Source organism: Bidens hawaiensis, unplaced genomic scaffold (assembly GCF_021521415.1).
Source record: "Bidens hawaiensis isolate Kalapana, Puna unplaced genomic scaffold, B.hawaiensis_p1.1 tig00059985_1, whole genome shotgun sequence".
NCBI classification, from domain to species: Eukaryota; Viridiplantae; Streptophyta; class Magnoliopsida; order Asterales; family Asteraceae; genus Bidens; species Bidens hawaiensis.
In genome coordinates this window covers 6,579-27,411 of record NW_027500807.1, presented here as the reverse complement: position 1 = coordinate 27,411, position 20,833 = coordinate 6,579, and the positions used below count along the sequence as shown (strand labels likewise).

The 20,833-nt window shown below is 38.7% G+C and overlaps 1 pseudogene across 1 annotated transcript; it reads right to left on the bottom strand.

Moving 5' to 3' along the window:
- Positions 1-16,768: 16,768 nt before the first annotated feature.
- LOC143602870 (UDP-glycosyltransferase 74G1-like) lies at positions 16,769-20,309 on the bottom strand (annotated as a pseudogene). The gene is made up of 2 exons (XR_013147934.1): positions 19,598-20,309; positions 16,769-17,564 (listed from the first exon to the last, which is right to left on the bottom strand). The product of XR_013147934.1 is annotated as a UDP-glycosyltransferase 74G1-like (transcript).
- Positions 20,310-20,833: the final 524 nt, after the last annotated feature.

The following is a 20,833-nucleotide window of genomic DNA, read 5'->3' as shown; positions in this document are numbered from 1 at the left end:
GACAGGCAATACAGGTGTAATCGTTGATTTATTAATGCAGGTACAAGCTTTGAGGAGTTCATAGAGGGAACTGAAAAGGAAATGGCGATGAATGAACAAGAAGATGACATCAATTACTCGCCAAATCCAGATACTCCTCCTGCTCAAGCTTCGGAGGCTCCTGCAACAGCTCCTGTCCCTGCACCACCACCAAAGAAGAAGCGTAAGACACATATCGTCACGGACTGTGCGTCTGCCCGCGTGCTTAACTATCCATATCACGATGACTCACTGATCGTATATGCTAGATATGATCAATGAAATAAGGTTTGGGCCATCATACGCTACAGCGGGGATCTGATTTATCTTACTCATCACGTGCTGAAGACTCTACCTGAGCTTGATCTAAATTACTTTCAGAAAGCTTTAGGTCCTGGTGCTACTGGGAGTACGCTGGAAAGTTGGGTCCCGATTTACCTGCAGCGTCAATCGAAAGTCAACTACAAGGACTTCGAGCCAAATAAGGGTCGCAGATACCGGAACCCAAGAGAGATAGACCCGGCTACCGGAGAGCCTCGCAAGATGTGGAGATACAAGGCGCCCAAAGAATGTCACGAGATCTATCATGGCGAGCCTTATCTTCCCAACACTCTCCGAGATTTCATTGCTTGGGAATTTGATAACAAAACCAGCGAGGCCGTTATTCACTGCCGTGGTATGCACGAGATCAGATTGTTTGACGAGCATGAGCTTATGGGATTCCACATTGAAGATGTGAAGAAGCTCTACAAGAAGCCGTTGGGAACCGTCGAGGATATAGGCCGTCAGAATACCGACCGGATAGTGGAAGCCTTCAAAAAGTTCATGCATAGACTTGTTGAACTTCCACTGACCGAGGACGAATGCCTGATTTACGACACCGACGGGTTTCAATACTAAAGACTAGAGGGAGATTGTTAGTCCAATTTTGTATATTTAGTCTTTTGTATTGTTTAAGTTATATATTTGGGCCTAGGATTCATTTTGTATATTGTTGGGCCACGGTCCATTGTAAAGAAACCCATAGGGCAATTGATATATCATACTTCTCATGCATGCTTCCCTATAAATAGGGAGCATGCCATGAGAAGCAAGGTTGTTGGTTTGTGAAGTTTGATATGCATAAGAAAATCTCTTGCAAGATCTCTATTACTTTCTCTCTCTCTAACCTCTCCTTTCATTAACCGAAAATAAACTCAAGATCCGAGACCTCTTGGTTGCTTAGTGTGATTTCCGCTAGCACTAAGTTAGGTTGATCCAAAGACGTTGTTTGATCCACCCGACTTGGGACCTACATTGAGAACTAAATAAATATGAAAGGAAACCTGAGGGGGCTATTGTGAAAATTTGAAATTAATTAATTTTTGGTATAATATGTTCTTGTGATGTGAGGCCCTTATTTAAACTTATTAACCGACTTTTCTTAAAAATAGAAATAAGAATATAAGAGCATTCTCATCCCACCCTCTATCTCTAAACCAAAAATTACACTAAATGTGACAATCGTCAATTTCAGGTTAACTCCGTTAACTCAACTTCGTCAATTAAAACTTAAGATCATTGAATCTATAACGCACACTTCATTACATTTAAACTAGGGTTTAAATGACGCTTAACACTTACTACATGTGTAGTCTTTCGGGAATTGCACCAAAATGAAAACGAGTTGACGCAAACGATTGATGAATAAACGAAAAACGTCAAAACAATAATTATGTGATAATTATGTGTTAGACTTATGTGTTGTGTGATAACATGGTTATAAACGTTAACTCAACATGTAAACAAGTTAGTTTAAGCTAGGAAAAGTAATACTTAAAAGTGGAGGGGCTAAAGTGTAACATAGTATTCTATAAATACTATGTTATAATAAACCCTAACTCTTATTTTTCTTTCTCCCAAAACCGATCAGCCACCCCTCCATCCCTCTTGGCTGCCGTCACCTTCACACACACATACAACCACCAAATCAAGCCCTTGATTGAAGAACTAGGTGCTAGGAAGGTATAATTGATTATCCTATACATTCTTATTACTTGATTTTGATGTTTGTTGGGTTAATTGTAAACCCTAAGCTACCGATTTCATATATACATGTAATCAATATGATTGTTGTTGATTGAGTAATGATTTGATAAGTAGAATTGATATTGTAACATGTTGATTGTTGTGTCTTTGATTTGAGTTCAAACAAAAACCCTAATCTTGTGTGTAATGTGTAATTGATGTGCATGGATGGTGTTTATGGAGTCTAGAGGGTTATATGAATGCATGATAGTTCATAGATTGTTATTATGTTGAGTTTGGATGCAAACAGTTTCTGGACAGAATGTGTATTTGATGTTTAAGTGACTGTAACGAAGTGTAAACATGAAAATTGGTTGAGAATATTAATACTACAGTAAACTAGGTTGAGTCTAGTTTCTAAAGAATATAAACTTGTAATTTTTGGACACGTGGAAGTTAACTTTTATGATTTTACAAAAACGTTGTGCAAAGCTGAGCTGTTAGACCTGCTGTTAGGTTGTTTTGTAAATGTTATATCTCATGAACTACGAGACCAATTGGGTTGGTTCCACTTCTGGAAGTTGACTCATTGAGTTAGAAACCTAACCCAAGTGGTCTTGCATTTATTGGATTTTTCGTTTAACGGGAATTGCAAATAACATTCTGTTGCGCATGAATTTGACTGTTATGAGTATGCTGTAATGATTTGATGATTGTGAGAAAACTATGTGGAATAAAAATATAATAAAATATGTTCTGGAAACCTAAGACATTATGCTTCTGTGATGATTTTTGGTAAATTAATTGAGATGTTATGATCGATGGAATAGTACAATCTTTTAAGTAGAATTTCTGTCTCGGTGAAACTAGCTGCTGAGTTTTGTGAAAATGCATGAAATATGATACTTGCTAATTTATTATCGTGTTTTGACCAAATTGCCCTTGAGGGGAATGATTGCAAGATAATTGTCGTGTTTTGACTAAAATGCCCTTGCGGGGAATAACTGCTAATTGATTGTCATAATTTGACCAAAATGCCCTTATGGGGAATGATGGCTAGTTAATTGTCATGATTTGACCAAAATGCCCTTACGGGGAAAAATTGCTAGTGATGTACTTTATGAATACATGACACGTATATGATTGCTTACACATGTAATGTGTCACAAATACACTTGTTAAAGTCACACACGATTCACAAACGAAACACGAAACATGTTATGTGCATAGGTATTATGTGCCGGGTCTAGAGACTCGATAATATTCCGACACTTAGAAAAATCTCTTGGTTGTTTTAGAACGCTAGAGAGAGTTTTTCTGTGACGCGCATCTTGGTGATTTAATTTGGGAAATTCTTCGCAAACAGTGAGTTTCACTTTCCCCTCTTTAAACTGTTTTCAAACGCTTTTCACTTCGGGGAGATAACATACTCCACAACGCATTTAAGATTTTGTTATAAATTATATATCACTTGTAAAGGCTAAGTGGCAAACGAAACATTTGAAGTCCTACACATCGAACCGGTTAATATTTTGAATAGCAAGTCACTGTTGAGTAGTACTACTGGGTTTGACAAACCCCACCCAACGCTAAACTCGACTGGAGGTCGAGCGGGTGTAATTTTGGCTAACACGTACCATGGTCTGGAGGACCTGGTGACAAGGCACTTAATAAACGAGTCAGCTTCGGTGTCGAACACTTAGTAATACTTGTTGTATAGACTAGCTACCTATCGATATATAATTGACATAACACTATCTGGTAACGCAAAACGTTGTAACGCAAAACGCTGTAACGCTGTAACGCTGTAACGCAAAACGCTGAACGTAAACGCTAAACGATTTATTTTTATATAACTTGTGAACTCACCAACCTTGTGTTGACACTTTTAGTATGTTATTCTCAGGTAGCCGAGGCGGGCGCGCGGTTTAGGAACATGCATTGCTTGAAAAACTTTTAACTATGCAAACTTACTTTTAACTGTTATCATTGGTTTTAAATCGTCCTGCGTGACGTAACATTGTTTCTATGGTTTTACGCTTCCGCACTTATTTTCATTTAAACGTTTTTATGGTTTGATTATAACTGATGATTCCGATCCTGTTAGTTCACACCCTCTGACGGTAAAACTCCGTTAGTGGATTTTGAGGGTGTGACAGATTGGTATCAGAGCCATTGGTTATAGCGAACTAGAAGCTGCATGCATACTAGACTATAACCGCGACGACCCATTAGTTATAATGATACGCACTTCATAGATTTGTGTAGTCTTTGTTATCCTACCTCTTTACCTCTTTCACTCATACGCGCGCGCATACACGGCTTACCTGTAGGAATGTCGTCGCCACCCTCATCATCATCCGATTCGATGACGCATGCTCAAGGGAAGGAACCGCAGTTACCTACCGCATCGCCACCCCGAGTAGTCCCGGAACTCGAAACTCCCGCACCGAAGAGGTACCGCCTATCCGGAGGCATATACGAAAACGACGTTAGCTGGGATTGGTACCCTAACATGATCAGACGTATGGTCTATCGCGAACAAGTTCCCCCGTTACCTCACCCGAACCATCCTGCTTATCCCAACACCCTACCACCCATAACCGAACCTGTAGAGCGAGTTCTCGCAGCTGTTGTTTCATGCTTGGAGCGTGACGTGGGTTACATGCGCTATACGAGAGCGAACGTTTCCGGACTGTTAAAAGACGGAACCGAGACTAAGGAGGAGATTGCCCGCATGGCAGCGGCAATGAAGGAAATGCAAGAGGCTAGTGATCAACAGATGAAGATTATGATGAAGATGCAAGCCGAGATGATAGACTTGCAAGAGCAACTCCAGGTAGCAAGGACCCGAACCGAGATAGCTCTAGAGCGTTGCGATGTCTTACAAATGCAACTTGCTCAGAACGCAGCCAAGCCTGAGGCGGAGCCTGAGGCCGAACCTGAAGAAGATCCCGAAGAGGAGCCTGAAGAAGATCCCGAGGAGGAACCCGAAGAGGAACCGGAGGAAGAACCGGCTGAGCCAGAGGCACACTCAGAGGTGTCCAAAGACGATGTACAAATGTGCAGATCCTTGGATTGGAACTGGCTAACGCGATGAACTGGGAGGAGTTCAAAAGCATGATGCGAGAGGGGTACTGTCCGAGAGAAGAGATTTCAAAGTTAGAGTCAGAATTCTGGTCACTGAAGATGGTGGGCTTGGAAATTGAAGCCTACACTACTCGTTCTCACGAGTTGGCTGTGATGTGTCCGCGGATGGTGGATCCGCCGAGTAAGAGGATTGAAATGTACATTGATGGGTTAGCACCGCAGATTCAGGGCATGGTGACGTCTTCCAGACCAGCCACGATTCAACAAGCGATCCGTTTAGCTCACAAACTGACGGATCAGGCTGTGACCCAAGGTGCGTTACCACCTAGGGGTTCAACCACTAAGGCCCGTGACAACCCGAGTAATGACAACAACAGCAACAGCAACCCGAGCAGCGGAAAGAGGAAGTTTGACAACACCAGATCCTCATCCTCGAACCTCCCACCGCAACAACACTACCGTAAGCCCGAATTCACTCGGAGCTTTAACAATCAAAGTCACAACAACAATAACAACGGTAGCGGGCAGGGTTCGAGCGGATATGCTGGGAAAAATCCGAAATGCAATAGGTGCAACTATCATCATGTTGGCCCGTGTAACCATGTCAAGTGTCAGAGATGCGGAAAGATGGGTCACCAGGCGAAGGAGTGTAGAGGAGACCTTGCGGCAAAGGGTGCTCCTAAACCACCTACGACGACGAAAGGATGTTACAAATGTGGGCAGGAAGGTCATTTCAGGAAAGATTGTCCCAAGCTGAAACAGAACGACAACAATGGGGGTAATGGAAGTGGCAGTAATGGTGGAAGCAATGGCAAGGGAAGAGCTTTTGTGATTGGGTCGGGTCAAGCCCGCAATGATCCGCACGTGGTGACTGGTAAGTTCCCTGTGAACGATTGTTTTGCTTCTGTATTGTTTTGACACTGGAGCTGATAGGAGTTTTGTGTCGAAAGCCTTTAGCCAACTCTTAGTCTTAACTCCAACTCCGTTAGATGCTAAGTTTCCTGTTGAATTAGCTGACGGTAAGAGTATAGTAACGACTCATGTACTTGCGGGATGTAAGTTAAAACTGTCAGGTCATGTCTTTGATATCGACCTTATTCCTTTTACGCTTAGTAGTTTCGATGTCGTGGTCGGCATGGACTGGTTATCCGAGAACCGAGCAGAGATTATATGTCACGACAAGATAGTTCACATTTCTACCCCTTCCGGCGAGATCATTTCGGTCCGAGGTGAGAGAAGCGGCATGACCACCAGCATCATTACCCTTATGAAGGCGCATAAGTATCTACGAAAGGGTCATCCGGCAATTTTGGCGCAGATCGTTGAGAAACCCGCGGAGGAGAAACGAATTGAAGATATACCGGTTGTGCAAGACTTTCCGGAAGTTTTCCCGGAGGATTTGCCTGGACTCCCTCCTATTCGTCAAGTCGAATTTCAAATCGAGTTGACACCCGGTGCAGCACCCATAGCACGAGCCCCGTATCGGCTCGCACCGGCGGAGCTTCAGGAACTGTCCACTCAGTTGCAAGATTTGTTGGATAAGGGTTTTATCCGACCTAGCTCATCGCCGTGGGGAGCCCCTGTCTTGTTTGTCCGAAAGAAAGACGGGACTTTCCGAATGTGCATCGACTACCGGGAGTTGAACAAGGTGACGGTCAAGAACCGTTATCCTTTACCCCGAATAGATGATTTGTTTGACCAGCTTCAAGGATCGAGTTACTACTCGAAGATCGATCTGCGATCCGGTTATCACCAACTGAGAGTGCACGAAGAAGATATTTCAAAGACGGCCTTCAGAACACGGTATGGTCACTACGAGTTTTCGGTTATGCCTTTTGGCTTAACCAACGTACCAGCCGTATTTATGGATCTCATGAATCGAGTATGCAAGGCGTACCTCGACAAGTTTGTGATTGTTTTCATTGATGATATTCTCGTCTACTCCAAAAACGAGGCTGACCACGAAGAACACTTAAGGGAAATTCTGGAATTGTTGAAGAAGGAACAACTGTATGCTAAACTCTCGAAATGTGAATTTTGGCTTCGCGAAGTTCACTTTTTAGGACATGTGATCAACGAGAATGGTATCCATGTCGATCCCGGTAAGGTAGAGGCCATCAAAAACTGGGAAGCACCTAAGACTCCGACTGAGGTGCGGCAATTCCTAGGACTGGCCGGCTACTACCGGCGTTTCATCGAGGGATTTTCAAAGATTGCTCAACCCCTCACCGCTTTGACTCACAAAGGCACTAAGTACAATTGGGGTGACGCGCAAGAATCCGCTTTTCAATTGTTGAAAACCAAACTTTGTAGCGCCCCTATTCTAGCCCTCCCCGAGGGAACGGAAAATTTTGAGGTACACTGTGACGCATCTATACAAGGTCTCGGTTGTGTGCTGATGCAACTCGAGAAGGTTATAGCCTACGCCTCTCGACAACTACGGGTTCACGAGAAGAACTACACGACCCATGATTTGGAACTCGGAGCTGTGGTGTTTGCTCTTAAGATATGGAGGCATTACTTGTACGGTACCAAGTTTACCATTTACACCGACCACAAGAGTCTCCAACATATCTACGATCAGAAGGAGCTGAACATGCGACAGCGTCGTTGGGTCGAGCTGCTTAAAGATTATGATTGTGCCATCAAGTACTACCCTGGCAAGGCCAATGTGGTGGCCGACGCCCTCAGCAGAAAAGAAACAGATAAACCCATACGGGTGAGAGCATTGCAACTCACGATTCATGCAAGCTTACCCGATCAGATTCGCGATGCGCAACTTGAAGCTTTGAAAGATGACAATCTTCCATCGGAATTCATGCGGGGCATGAACAAGCAACTTGAAACCAGATTGGACGGGCTCCGATATTTTGAGAACCAGATTTGGGTTCCACGGTTCGGAGAGTTGAGAACTCTAGTGATGGACGAAGCACATAAGTCCCGATATTCTATCCACCCTGGCTCAGATAAAATGTATCATGATTTAAAGGCACTTTACTGGTGGCCGAACATGAAAGCCGACATTGCCACCTACGTGAGCAAATGCTTGACTTGTGCCAGAGTCAAGATAGAATACCAGAAACCATCTGGTCTACTACAACAACCGGAACTCCCAATGTGGAAATGGGAACACATCTCAATGGATTTTATCACGGGTTTACCTAAGACACCGACGGGATGCGATACCATCTGGGTGATCGTTGACCGGTTGACTAAGTCTGCACACTTCTTAGCGATTAAGGAATCGGACAAAATGGAAAGACTAACTCGTGTTTACATGAAAGAAGTGGTGTCTAGACACGGAGTGCCTGTCTCCATCATTTTCGATCGAGATTCTCGTTTCACGTCGCACTTTTGGAAGTCGCTGCAAAGCGCGCTAGGCACCCGTCTTGATATGAGCACAGCATACCATCCTCAGACGGATGGGCAAAGTGAACGAACTATTCAGACCCTGGAGGATATGTTGCGTGCCTGCGTATTGGATTTCGGAAAAAGTTGGGAACCTCACTTACCTTTGGTAGAGTTTTCGTATAATAACAGCTACCACGCAAGTATTAAAGCAGCGCCGTTTGAAGCGCTGTACGGACGGAATTGTCGATCACCACTCTACTGGGCAGAGGTGGGTGACAGCCAAATCACTGGTCCGGAACTGGTACTCGAAACTTCAGAAAAGATTGTCCAAATCCGAAATCGCATGGCAGCAGCACGAGATCGCCAAAAGAGTTACGCCGACAAGCGCCGAAAACCTCTCGAATTTTAAGTGAACGATCAAGTGTTACTCAAAGTCTCACCTTGGAAAGGTGTGGTTCGCTTTGGTAAGCGAAACAAACTCAACCCACGATATGTTGGTCCTTACCGGATAATTGAGCGCATTGGTCCGGTGGCGTACCGACTGGACCTACAAACGGAACTCGGTGGCGTACACAATGTATTCCACGTGTCCAATTTGAAGAAATGCCTATCTGATGAAACCCATGTAGTCCCTTTGGAGGAACTGCAAGTCGATGAACAGTTACGTTTCATTGAGGAACCAGTCGAGGTTTTGGATTGGGAAACCAAAACGCTCAAGCACAGCAAAATTCCAATCGTTAAGGTTCGTTGGAACTCGAGACGTGGACCGGAGTTCACGTGGGAACGCGAGGATCAAATGATGAAAAAGTATCCTCACCTTTTTGAAGGGCTAACCAAACACAGAAAACCGCGAAACCCGGCAAACCGTCAGACATCACCGGAGGTATGAATTAAATTTCGGGACGAAATTTCTTTCTACTAGGGTATGATATGTCAAACCGAAAATTTTTCTTACTTTTCAGACACTCATCACGACTTGACTCAAATTTTCGGGACGAAAATTCTTTAACATGGGAATGATGTGACAATCGTCAATTTCAGGTTAACTCCGTTAACTCAACTTCGTCAATTCAAACTTAAGATCATTGAATCTATAACGCACACTTCATTACATTTAAACTAGGGTTTAAATGACGCTTAACACTTACTACATGTGTAGTCTTTCGGGAATTGCACCGAAACGCAAACGAGTTGACGCAAACGATTGATGAATAAACGAAAAACGTCAAAACAGTAATTATGTGATAATTATGTGTTAGACTTATGTGTTGTGTGATAACATGGTTATAAACGTTAACTCAAGATGTAAACAAGTTAGTTTAAGCTAGGAAAAGTAATACTTAAAAGTGGAGGGGCTAAAGTGTAACATAGTATTCTATAAATACTATGTTATAATAAACCCTAACTCTTATTTTTCTTTCTCCCAAAACCGATCAGCCACCCCCTCCATCCCTCAGGGCTGCCGTCACCTTCACACACACATACAACCACCAAATCAAGCCCTTGATTGAAGAACTAGGTGCTAGGAAGGTATAATTGATTATCCTATACATTCTTATTACTTGATTTTGATGTTTGTTGGGTTAATTGTAAACCCTAAGCTGCCGATTTCATATATACATGTAATCAATATGATTGTTGTTGATTGAGTAATGATTTGATAAGTAGAATTGATATTGTAACATGTTGATTGTTGTGTCTTTGATTTGAGTTCAAACAAAAACCCTAATCTTGTGTGTAATGTGTAATTGATGTGCATGGATGGTGTTTATGGAGTCTAGAGGGTTATATGAATGCATGATAGTTCATAGATTGTTATTATGTTGAGTTTGGATGCAAACAGTTTCTGGACAGAATGTGTATTTGATGTTTAAGTGACTGTAACGAAGTGTAAACATGAAAATTGGTTGAGAATATTAATACTACAGTAAACTAGGTTGAGTCTAGTTTCTAAAGAATATAAACTTGTAATTTTTGGACACGTGGAAGTTAACTTTTATGATTTTACAAAAACGTTGTGCAAAGCTGAGCTGTTAGACCTGCTGTTAGGTTGTTTTGTAAATGTTATATCTCATGAACTACGAGACCAATTGGGTTGGTTCCACTTCTGGAAGTTGACTCATTGAGTTAGAAACCTAACCCAAGTGGTCTTGCATTTATTGGATTTTTCGTTTAACGGGAATTGCAAATAACATTCTGTTGCGCATGAATTTGACTGTTATGAGTATGCTGTAATGATTTGATGATTGTGAAAAAACTATGTGGAATAAAAATATAATAAAATATGTTCTGGAAACCTAAGACATTATGCTTCTGTGATGATTTTTGGTAAATTAATTGAGATGTTATGATCGATGGAATAGTACAATCTTTTAAGTAGAATTTCTGTCTCGGTGAAACTAGCTGCTGAGTTTTGTGAAAATGCATGAAATATGATACTTGCTAATTTATTATCGTGTTTTGACCAAATTGCCCTTGAGGGGAATGATTGCAAGATAATTGTCGTGTTTTGACTAAAATGCCCTTGCGGGGAATAACTGCTAATTGATTGTCATAATTTGACCAAAATGCCCTTATGGGGAATGATGGCTAGTTAATTGTCATGATTTGACCAAAATGCCCTTACGGGGAAAAATTGCTAGTGATGTACTTTATGAATACATGACACGTATATGATTGCTTACACATGTAATGTGTCACAAATACACTTGTTAAAGTCACACACGATTCACAAACGAAACACGAAACATGTTATGTGCATAGGTATTATGTGCCGGGTCTAGAGACTCGATAATATTCCGACACTTAGAAAAATCTCTTTGTTGTTTTAGAACGCTAGAGAGAGTTTTTCTGTGACGCGCATCTTGGTGATTTAATTTGGGAAATTCTTCGCAAACAGTGAGTTTCACTTTCCCCTCTTTAAACTGTTTTCAAACGCTTTTCACTTGGGGGAGATAACATACTCCACAACGCATTTAAGATTTTGTTATAAATTATATATCACTTGTAAAGGCTAAGTGGCAAACGAAACATTTGAAGTCCTATACATCGAACCGGTTAATATTTTGAATAGCGAGTCACTGTTGAGTAGTACTACTGGGTTTGACAAACCCCACCCAACGCTAAACTCGACTGGAGGTCGAGCGGGTGTAATTTTGGCTAACACGTACCATGGTCTGGAGGACCTGGTGACAAGGCACTTAATAAACGAGTCAGCTTCGGTGTCGAACACTTAGTAATACTTGTTGTATAGACTAGCTACCTATCCATATATAATTGACATAACACTATCTGGTAACGCAAAACGCTGTAACGCTGTAACGCAAAACGCTAAACGATTTATTTTTATATAACTTGTGAACTCACCAACCTTGTGTTGACACTTTTTGTATGTTATTCTCAGGTAGCCGAGGCGGGCGCGCGGTTTAGGAACATGCATTGCTTGAAAAACTTTTAACTATGCAAACTTACTTTTAACTGTTATCATTGGTTTTAAATCGTCCTGCGTGACGTAACATTGTTTCTATGGTTTTACGCTTCCGCACTTATTTTCATTTAAACGTTTTTATGGTTTGATTATAACTGATGATTCCGATCCTGTTAGTTCACACCCTCTGACGGTAAAACTCCGTTAGTGGGTTTTGAGGGTGTGACACTAAAACTCACTACATTTTCTCTCTCTATTTCAATTAAATAATACTTTTTATACCTTTTATCATTACCTTTTCTCTTTTCTTCACTCACAACCACTCTCAAAATATATTAAAAAATTATAGGGGATGAACAGTAACTTTTCAAATATACAGAAAAATCACTACTTTCTCTAAAATATAAAAACTCTTCACTCACAACACCCTGAATCACTCTCTAAATTATAAAAACACCCCTCACATAAAATGAGGGGTGGGATGAGAATGCTCTAACCTAGAAGAAAAGGAAGCAGCGAAGGGATATATATATATATATATATATATATATATATATATATTCGTGGAGGCGCTGACTGGTGGAGAGGCTTGTGTGGAGACAGCCTCAAGCCAAGGAATCATACTTTTGAGGTAAGAAAAAAAAAGACGAAGCATATTATTATTATTTTGTGGCCACTGTTCGGTGTAAGCAAGGAAAAAGAAAAAGGAGCAGTCGTGAGAGAGGAGCAAGCAAGGGTGTTCCGAGTATAGAGAGCATTCAAGATTAATATCCACTCATCCAAATATTATTTTTCCGTTTGAAATTATTGTTTTCTTTATGAATTCAGTTTTTAGACCTATTTATTTTATCTTGTTCTTGAGTATGATTGTTGGTTGAACTCCCTAGGTACCTAAGTTTTTGATAACTACTTTGTGATTTGAGGATTTTTCTTGGTTTTTGGTTTTTATTGTTGGATTAATATTAAAGTAAAGAATCTTTTTATAATTGATTTGATGTGTTTGCATATATAATTTTTATTTATTATTGATCTTTGTTCCGTATGTGTCCTGTTGAAAGTCTTTCAGTTATAGACGCATATTTAGGTCGCTTACTGTGTGTTTGTGATTATTTTATGGTTTTACTAGACGTAGTAATCCATAGGAACATTGGTTGGTGATTTATTAAAATTTTATATTCTACCTATCTAGAGACTGAGAAGTAATAGATAGTCGGGTTGTCCTTGGGATCTAAGTGTTTAGGCTAGAACGCTCTGACAGGAGGTTTCCTAAATTTCCCTAGTTTCATTTTAATTCCGTGTCTTATCGATTGTTCTTAGGTTACCCCTTGCACTTTAGGGTGTATTGAGATAGTGAGACCGACGGGTGATCTTTCTTTTAGGGTACTTTAGTATTGTTAGAAAGACTGACAGGTAATCTGACCAGCCGGTAAGTTTAAACGCCACTTAAGGTTTCCTTTTAGGTCACACCCGAAGAATGATCGCGGATCCACCAGGTTGTCTAAGGGTGTCGTATTTTAAGATCCCGGTTTCATCATAGTTTTCATAGCCGAGAGAGATTCAAGTTTCACAAGTAGGATTCTAAACCTAGGTAGTGCTTCTCCCATCTTTGAGTTTGTCTAGGTCATAGAGTTAACGTTTGTCATTGTCAGTGTCTAGTGTGGTCTAGTGTCAGTTTTAGTTTAAGTATTCTTTAGTTTATAGCTAATTAATAAAAAACACAAAAATCAACTAAATCTATTTAATTGAGTTTTAAGTCAGAGTCTAGTTTTAGGTGTCACTAGTGTCCTTTGGGTTTGATATTTGGACTTCATTAGGCTTTACTATAGTTAATAGGTACACTTGCCTGTCTAATGGTCTAGCATTAGGATAGTCTAGATTTATAAATTTAAAACTAGAGTGTCCAGGTTAGGTTAAGTTTTTATAGACCGCTTTCAGCACATCACGACACACAAACAATAGAAAAATAATAGAGTTAGAACAACAATGCATCCATAACTTATAACTATATTTTAGTAAAACAATGAAGAATCTCACATTCTCACTCAGGGCAGAAGAGTTGGATTTACAGGTGCAATAGCAATTTTTGAAGACAGTAGCCTAAGTGGGTAATACCTAAGCACTGTTCCAGCAAGACACAATGTATCCGTTGCCCTAAGCACTTGCAAAGTCTTTCCCATGCATGCAGCATAGATCGTCAACAATAAATAGAAGAGAGTTCACTATCGTAAGAAAATAAAAATCTTGGCAACATGTAGCTTATTGAAGGGACTTCTGTATCCAGCTGAAAACCTTGCTGTGACGATAACATAACCTTGAACCACATATTAATATATTACTCTTTCAAAATGAGCACGTGTGTGTGTGTATACAACAAATGTATAAAAGGAGTGACGAATTATACCGACTTGGCATCATTGTTGAACTTGTCTTCTGGACCCATCCTCACTAATGTACGATCAACTGGAGGCATTTACAACTTTATGTAGGTACATCTGCGCCCAACTAAAGCATGAATTGCCATCAAAAAGCACAAACGAATCATTTAACATTACCACATGATATTGCTCACTGAAACAACTTTAAAGTCTTAAAAGCATATTTGTATGTACAGGATGTCTTGGTTGTACCCCTGTGCAGATCAACATTAATTATTTAAATCACACTATATAATTACGAAAATTCACTTTTTAAGGAATCATAAAGTGGAGTTAATATCCAGAATTATGGAAACAAAAACAGGGTGGAAAAAAACTTACAATAAAATCTGGGAGACAGCACCCTCTATCTTCAATAAACAAAGAAGTGAAATTATAACCATAGTTGTAATTAGTTGTAATAATGGATCCGATTATAACCCTACATTAAACGAACTTACAAAGCTTGCAGCTTGTTGCCAAAATCACATCTCCATCCTGCGATCCTGAATCACAATACACAAATAATAAAATTCCTCGTTAATGAATCTCTCTCAGAAACAGAAACAACAATATATAATCTTGTATAATTTAATGTGGATTTGGTTTAAAAAATAAACAAATTAAGGGCAATTGATATTCATACCTCATTTTCGGCATTCAAGGGGTGATTATATATTGACAGAAGAAATTGATCATACCGCTTGAGCAATTTCCACATTAAAATTAGTAGCACAATCGATGGCGGATCCTTAAGAGCTGCAGTCTTCTCCAATGCGTATACCCATATGAATGGAAACCGATTTTTGATCTTTCATCATCCGAAACTGAAGTTATAATCGCGGGAGAAAAAAAGGGACCTCTCCGAAACTGAAGCGAGGATTGGAACCGCTTGCAAACCACGTATTCTAGCAAGGAATTTTAGTATAACTGCCCAGATTAACTTCACAAATCAGTGACCAAAAGCAACCACTAACCTGCAATTTATCCAGTTTATCAAATCAGTTGCACAACTAACGAAAGGATGCAAAACAAAACTGCAGCTTCCACTTTCAAACAATCAAAATCAAATTTTCAAACAGTTTTGCCCATATGTTTGCATTAAACTTAAAAGGTTTTACCCAGGTGATCAGGTACTTGTATTTCAAATTTCAGACCAATTGATCATACCGCTTGAGCAATGGTTGTAACCCTAAATTCATCAACCAAATCAATCAATTTAAGCATAAAAAACTATAAATTCATCGGAAACACATATAATTGTTCGTACCTTTGAAAACTGGCTTAACCACCGTCACTTAGGAGAGAGAATGCTGAACTGCCAGGAACCGCCGCTTCTAGAAGGAATTTTGCTGCTTTACACGGTCAAGATCAAATTTTGAAGACTTTACACGGTCAGGATCTTTCCAAAGAGCAGAGCAAGGCAATAAAGAAATATAGCAATTTGGTGACAGATATAGAAAATTAAACAATTATAATGTGGCATCTTAGAGATTTTCATCCCTTCCCTTATTTTATGTGAGAGATGTTTTTTTAATTTAGAGAGTGATTCAGGGTGTTGTGAGTGAAAAATTTTTATATTTTAAAGAAAATAGTGATTTTTCTGTATATTTGAAAAGTTACTGTTCATCCCCTATAATTTTTTAATATATTTTGAGAGTGCTTGTGAAAGAAGGAAAGAGAAAAGGTAATGATAAAAGATATAAAAAATATTATTTAATTAAAATAGAGAGAGAAAATATAGTGAGTTTTAGTGTAATTTTTGATTTATGGATAAAGGATGAGAAACAATATATTTAAATGTTTTACTTGGGCTATTATAATAACATTCTCCAATCTCCGGTAAATAAATAATTTTGTCAAGAATTATGAACGTAGTGTTTTATGCAGCAAATAATTCTTATATTTGAATGACTCCACGCCTCAAACGAGGCTCTAACCCAACATCTCTTGGATGATGAACATGCATATCATTAGACCACTGATAATATTTGTAACAAATAATTAGAAAAATTAAACCTCAACCAATTAAATAATTCCTAACTCATTAATAATTCTTTCACATTACCAAAAACGAACCATAATATTTTAGAAATAATTTAAAGCAAGATTAATTATAATGGTTAAGAACAATAGTTTAAGAATTTCGATCACCACTAATCAGAAACTGTCGGCCGAACTAAATTTCGCCAAGAAAACTTCTTGTCGTACCTTCCTAGTCGTGAAGTTTAACGTCTAATCCCTAACACACGCACCACGAAGTTTGATCAGTAAAACTAGTGTTTGCTACCAAGTCTTCGACAATCATCAAATCAATAAGCATGGATTAAATAAAGCTCTCATAACATGTAAATTAACAGTACGAGAGAATATGGCTAGGGTTCATTGTTTAAAAAAAATGAATTACAAAAAAATAATAAATACGCCGTCTTGGGTTAATCTAGCTAAAAAGGTTAAATGATAGCCAATACAAAAAGAACCGCATATGACTTATTATGCTAACAAAAACAATTAAAATAAACTCCAACTTACATGTCCCGTTTTAGGTCACATACAAATTCATCAATATCCTTGTCAGAGCTCCCACCTTCCTCAACAGCTACTTTAGCCAATTCCCTCCATTTTGTCGCATTCTTTCGTGCAACGACTCCATTTTCGTCCTCCATAATCTTCTTTATACACGATACTAGATTTTCTCTTCTTACTATTCCATTCTCATCAGCCTTAACTCTCACTCCAACACCCCAAATTTCATCTAGACACTTGGCATTAGTAATTTGATCTGTCCATTGTGGCATTGCCACGACAGGGACTCCCATGCATAATGCTTCAAGAGTCGAGTTAAACCCACAATGTGTGACAAAGCATCCTATTGATTCATGTGCTAGCACATCTAGTTGCGCACACCATGGCACAATCAAACCCTTTCCGGTTTTTAATATGCTCACAAAATCTTTTGGAAGTTTATCCTCTTCTTTAGCCCTAACAACCCACAAGAAATAAACACTGATGTCGCTCAATCCCCATGCAAGTTCTTCCATTTGTTCGGGTCCAAGTTTTGCACTACTCCCGAATGATAGGTAAACAACCGAGTTCTTTGGCTTATCATTTAGCCAATTCTTGCATTCGTTATGGTTTGCTTTGAAGAAATTGAACCCGTAATCTTTATCATCTACAATTCGTTTGTCAAGGTACATAGATGGAATTGTTGGCCCGATTGCTTTCAAGTTCCACATCCTTCTCATCCAGTTTATCACCTAACAATTTGAAACCGGATCACGTAAATCATACAGTACAATATGTTTACAATTTACATCACGGCTTTGTTATGTTGATTTCAGGGTCATTTGCTAGCGACTTTAAAAATTTGAAAAATGAGAAAAGTGGTAGCAACTTCATTTCTAAGAATTTTGATTTCTTTTTTTCTTTTTCAGTTTCATTTAATATATATTGTAGTTTTCTCTAATAATATGTAACGAGCTTTTCTACCCAAGCAATGCGGCGTGTGATAACCATGAATGATTTTACATCCTCAAAGGGCTAGGCCAATTAGAGTTAAAAACATAAATAATATGTTAACTACAAAACAATTAGAATTAAAACGATTTTACATCACTCAAAGTAGTCTATTCTAGCTTTTCCTAGGAAGCCAAAGACTCCATTGCCCATTACTTGAATCATTAAATTCTGAAAATTCCAATGTTTTTTACTACAAATAATCAAAAGACAATTCTACATAGCTCATTAATCTGTATACACAATATGTGCATCATGTTGTTGTACCTCACGCAAAATAACATGTACAATCCATATATGAATCGTAGAACTTTGTGAGACAATATAATCTTCACAATTAATAGGTTCTAATACCAACATGTATTACCAAATACTCATAGAAAATCTAATTTGATCTTAATTTTAGTAACTTGATCATGACATGCCAATCCGTCAAATAAGTTTTGGCACATTTAAATAGGTTAAACCAATTGATGTATATGGTTTTATATGATTTTATATAGAAGTGAGTTAACGTATATAATCACTTAACGAACATTACGTGCACAAATACATACGCTCAAGGTAAAAAACAAAAAAACAAATACGTTCAAGTCAAATTCCAAAACCTAAAACGTTCAAGGTTAAACCCTAAAACATTCAAGGTTAAAACCTAAAACATTCAAGGTTAAAACCTGATATTTCAAGGTTAAAACCAGAAAACGTTCAAGCTTAAAACTTGATGTTTAATTTTAAGGTTAAAACCAATTATGCTCAAGTTAAAAATTGATTTGATTGAAGATTTAGATGTGTTCGTTTGGATGAATGGATGATTAATTGGATAATTCAAAGTTTAATTTATCAATTGTTAAAACAAACCTGTGAACAAAGAGAGTGGCATCCTGAGTTTTTCCGGCGAGTTCGTTTCCGGTCATGACGACAGGGAGTGTTGATGGCATCGAGGAGTGGTGAGCTGGAGATGGCTTGAGCACAATATTCCAGTGATGGTTCACACAAAGGACTTTGGTGACAGAGGAGTGTGATTTAGGGTTTTTTAAAATTAAAGGTGTAGGAAATAGCATACCTATTGTATAATAAATAATTTTTATATTAGATTATTTATTATTTATACGGTTTTAAATATACAAAATATGAATTGTTTGATTAAGCAATTCAATCCACCAACCCCCCACTAGCAAAACCATCCAAATTGACACCCTAATGGATAAGTATCGGAACTCGGAAGTATTCACTTCCCAAAGATAAAAGTATCCATTTGTTGGATTTTGAAAATATCCTTTCTTCTTTGAGCATTGACTAATTGATGAGCATTTTGGAAGTGCTCATTTTTCAAAGCAAAGAGTTAAAAGAGTTGAGTGATATGTGGTCCTAGTATACTATATAAATAATCAAAATAAATATCTAATATTATCATTTGAAATAATTTCTTGAGTTCCCACTATAGTATAAACAAGCAAATTCGTTTGTAAGCTACTAAAACTTAACTAATAAAAAACCTTGAGTTTATTCGAGCTTAAATAAGCTCGAGCCCTGCTCATGAACTTAAATGAACCAGTCGTATATATAGTTTTAATTTAATAGAGCTAATGAGCTTTAAAAAATAGGTATGAAATGAACTGAGTTGAAGTAAGCTAAATGAGACGAGCTCGAGCCTAATCGAGCTCATGCTCGGCTAGTTTAGACCCCTAGTTCCAATTTCAACGAATTGCAAATATCTAATATAATTTTCACAGGAAGATAGAACATGAAATTAAAACAAAATTAAAAAACTCACCTCTACTTCAAGTTGATAGAAACTAGTTGTAAACACCCAACGAGCTTGATCAATATTAACAAACTGACTAAACACAGTCTTAGACCACCATACTTGAGTGAAAAACGCAAAAGATCATGGGTACGCTCCATGATCTTGCACAAAAGATGGTGTCTCCCAATACTCAACCAATGGCAACCCCGGAACCGAAACCGGTCCAGCCGGTGGCAAAGAAATCAAACCCTTATGAACATGATAATATATGTTGTTCACACCACAAGCTTGAGTGAAAAACGCACCACTATCAATTCCAAAGTCCTTAGCCACATCCAAAGCCCAAATAAGCATGGAATCATAAACAATTGCATTAATAATATTCCCCTCACTTTGAAGGTTCTTGATCAAGTCACCTAGTGTTTTTGATCCAGTTTCCTTGAATGTTTTGACGTAGGATTCGGGACTATCCGCACTCGCGAAACCGCCTTCATCGAAACCGTCCGAAATGGTTTTGATGTCAATGGATGTGTTGGTTTGGGGGAGGGTAGAATTTAATAGGTAGATGGTTGTGACAAGTGTTGGTTTGACACCTTTGGTGAGTAAGCGTTTGGCGAATTGGATTATAGGGTTTATGTGGCCTTGTGAAGGGAAGGGGATGAGTAGAACATGTGGTGATTTCTTGATATTATGGTGTTTTGCCATTGCTGGTATGTAGGAGAAGGGTTGATAGTTGAAGGTTGCTAAAGGTTTGATGTGTGGTTGTAAAATGGACATGTATTGGTGTGGCCAACTCTTGTTGTGATAACAATATAATAAATAGGTTGTTTGACTGATAAAAACACTTTAATCTATTAGCATTAATTATTGTTGACTAGGAGATCAAATAGAATTTTGTTTTAACTACTCTTTTAAATTTTGTTTTAACTACTCTTGTAAAATGGACAAGTATCAAACCGTCACCACATTTCTTTTTGATTTCAGTTGTTAAACTTAAATTATGCTGTTATATTAATATTAATAATAATAACTAGTTATTAACACGCCGCGTTATGGTGATGCAGCGACACAAATTCAGTAGGTATCAGTTAGATTCGTAATAATAACAACAATAAACCCCAAAATGTAAACACACGGAATACTATTAACACTCATAAAACTTAAATCTTAAGATAAAAAAAACAAATTTAAAACCGCTTGTAGTCGGTTTAGTAAAGGCCACGCAGTGCGGCTATGAGTTTACGCAAATTTGATCGGTATCGA